The 3,151-nt window shown below is 37.2% G+C and overlaps 1 protein-coding gene across 2 annotated transcripts in view; it reads left to right on the top strand.

Annotated features, from left to right (window-relative positions):
• Positions 1–66: 66 nt before the first annotated feature.
• Positions 67–3,151, top strand: part of tmem200b (transmembrane protein 200B) — a 13,775-nt gene continuing 10,690 nt past the window's right edge. The window contains exon 1 of one of the 2 annotated variants that reach the window (XM_015026263.1): positions 67–686. The gene's annotated coding sequence lies outside the window, so the exon portion shown is untranslated. Of the gene's footprint in view, positions 703–3,151 lie in introns of both variants that reach the window. The other variant, XM_015026262.1, reaches the window with a different exon arrangement.

Below are 3,151 nucleotides of genomic sequence, written 5' to 3'. Positions count from 1 at the left end.
GCCCCTTAAAATTTCTGCGGAATTTTCTAGTTTGTTTCTTATAATTCTCAACACATTTTGTCTTTTTCAATCATTTTGGAAGACAATCCAGAGCAGTTCTGCTTTAAGAACGCTTTCTGCATTTCGAAGAATCATTATGCCGCAAACCTTATTTCGAAAATGTTGTGCACAGAATCAGGAATGTTATTCAGTTGACTGCTGGATCATGCAGGCAACGGCCGCAGGCACTCAGTAGAGCGGGAGGGGCAGCTCTCTGTGGGGCACAACGAGTTGGCAGACACGGTGCTTTGTCCTCCTTCACTCTCACTGATGAGGATGTATTGGAATACGGGCAACAGTTGGAATGACTTTAGCCTGGGCTTTATGTTTCGCAATTGATTTAGATGGATTCCACAAGCTATCAGTCAGTTTAGATCGGAGAGGGACACCCAAGCTTTCTCAAGTGACCGGCTGCTAATTTAATCGATTATAATTTCTGGAAGAGAGATTCCTCTTTTATCAGCAAGTAGTGAGAACTGCAGTCAGATCAACTCGTTTGCCGAGGATTATGCCGAATTGACGGTGTGTTCATTGAGCTGCTGGAGGCAGAAGTATGGGAATGGTGCAACCCGGACAGACTGTCAAATTCTGCTCGGTCTCTAACAGGAGATACCTCAGCACAGCACGTCGCGGTACGACAGTCTAAGATTGGTCATCGCCAAGGTAAACAAAACGATTTTGTCCTTCCAAATAAGAAACTGTAGACTAGTTTTTATTATGGACTTTATGCGGTCAGCTAGTTCCTACGGCTTACTGTCTCTGGCGTTCAGGCATATTAAGCTTGTGAGGCTTTTGCACTGCACACAACTAAATATATAAGTATTATTACGTTTTATTGACGTTTCACACCCAAGAAGGTCATCAGACAATGGGCTATCCATAAACATTTATTGTCATCTTGTAACACAACTTGTGGCTTCTTTGGAGCGAGCTGGCTTTTAATTAGCTGCCTCACATAGTGGGAAGACAATAAATAATAAAGATGAACATAGCCACACTCAGTTCTGCCTCCCCCAGAACATTGGGGGTCAAAGTGTCTGGACACTCTGCTTTCAAGTGTTCTTGATGTGTTACTGTCAAGTGCGCTCAACACCCATGACATTTCTTTATAGCATAAAGTTGTCTGCTCAGATGAACAGTGTGATGTGAAATATCCCATCTTATTAGCCCGGCTACAACAGACATGTTTGTGTTACAGTCAGAATGTAAGGACATCTAAATGTCACCGTACTATTCAAAAAATATGCAATGTATAACCATGGTTATGTATACTTATGAAAAAATGCAGCACCTCAGATTGCATCCGTGATCATTTTAAGTGAAAATTGGCATGCAGTGTCAAAATCAGATTTTGATAATCAATATAGATGAGAATCAATTAGTGCAATTAAAACATATCCTTAGTCTCACAGTGTGATGTAAAAAAAAAAAATCACTTCAGCCTAAGATTAATTTAACTTCTCAAAAAACACAATCACACTACAAGATTTTGTGTTTAATCCATTTATGTTTTTAAGGAGCCATGAATGGACTGGTAAATGCATGACATTTTTGGGGGTTTTCCATTATGTTTTGTTCCTTACCACTGACAAACCATCCTGAAAATAATTAGTGACCTCAAGTTCAAGATCAACAAGGACGTCATTGAGTTTGAACCAAGAGGTGTGAGATGGGGAAAAAAGCTTTTAAAACAAATTAACTCCAAAAACAGGGAGGAGGAGGAAGTTTTATTTAATCTAAAAACAAAATAAAAGGTAAAAAGCTGATATTACAAAAAATCTTTAATGATGTCAGTTTAAAAAGTAAAGGTAATTAAAAAGTTAGACATGGGCTAACCAAGTCTAACATTTAATGTTTTTTTTGTTTGTTTGTTTTTTGCTGTTCCATTTTGACAAGATTACAACTGTTCATATCAGTGCTGGTAAACAAAATCAAAAACATAAAAATACAAAAGAAAAAAAAAAAAAGTCCTATTCTCAAATTATTTTTCTGAGCTATTTTTCTGTTTAAGTTTCCCAAGGATGGTTGCAAAAAATAAAATTCTAGCATTAATATATATAAAGCAGACTGATTTAACTTTTTTCACTTCAACAAAATATATTGCAGAAAATATATTTTCTTCTTCAACTGATTGAAAGCATGTCCATACATGTCCTTCAGATGCTGTAATAGTTTTGGTAAAAATTCCAATCTGAGAGTAAATTATCTCTTTATAGGAGAACAGTTAAGCACCTTATCAGCTGCTCCAGATTCAGTTCATATGAAAAATATTTCCCCAAAGAGAAATTAAATTTTGCAATTCAAATGACCCAAGTTTCCTTAAAGAATCATTGTGATGGATATGGAAGGGATCTCCTTTAGCGGTCTCCATTACAGCAAGAATGAAGAAGCCACTGACCAAAGACGTCCAATTACAATTTTGTGAAGAAAATGCTCAGGGTTGTCCATTATATTATTTATTTTATTGTGCATTGTTCTTTTCACAGTCAGCTCCAAAGGTTCCAGCCCAGTCCAGAAAACAAAGCCAGCCTTCCTTAACACCTGTTTAGAATTTTTAAGGCACAGACTGTGATGCTGCTATCCCCACCAAAACATTCTTCACAACAGGCTTACAGAAGATCTGCAGCATGTTGGAGAAAAAACTGAATGACCTAAACTTTCTTAAACAGTACCTTGCATTGTATGTGCAGTCTAAACATGGGTGGTTTCCTAAATGGATGCCTCCAAGGCCAAAGCAGAATGTGTTGGTTTTCTTTAACCCCATAAAGTGAAGTAGTACTTTGCATAATACTTTGCATATAAGGGCGGAGCAGCCCCTCCAAATATTAAAAAAGAAAAGATGGGAAGAAAGAGGAGCAGGTAAATTAGCCAACATGCCAAAAAAGAAGAAACATTTGGGTACATATACACAACTAATTTGAGCTCCTTATTACATATACTTGAGGCAATTTCTGCAACAAAATGAAAAATCGATGCCCTGATTTAGGTTTCTTAAAATATTGGGACCGATACAAACTGGATCGGTGTGCATCTCTAATAAAAAATGAAAATGGCATCATAAACAGCTGAATGTTGACAAGGGATTTACAGGTGCTGGTCATAAAATTAGAAT

The sequence above is a fragment of the Poecilia latipinna genome, unplaced genomic scaffold (assembly GCF_001443285.1).
Source record: "Poecilia latipinna isolate Pla-1442-1.1 unplaced genomic scaffold, P_latipinna-1.0 Scaffold4664, whole genome shotgun sequence".
In the NCBI taxonomy this organism is placed as follows: domain Eukaryota; kingdom Metazoa; phylum Chordata; class Actinopteri; order Cyprinodontiformes; family Poeciliidae; genus Poecilia; species Poecilia latipinna.
The sequence above is the reverse complement of the archived record's forward strand: the minus strand, read 5'-3'. Positions and strand labels throughout refer to the sequence as shown.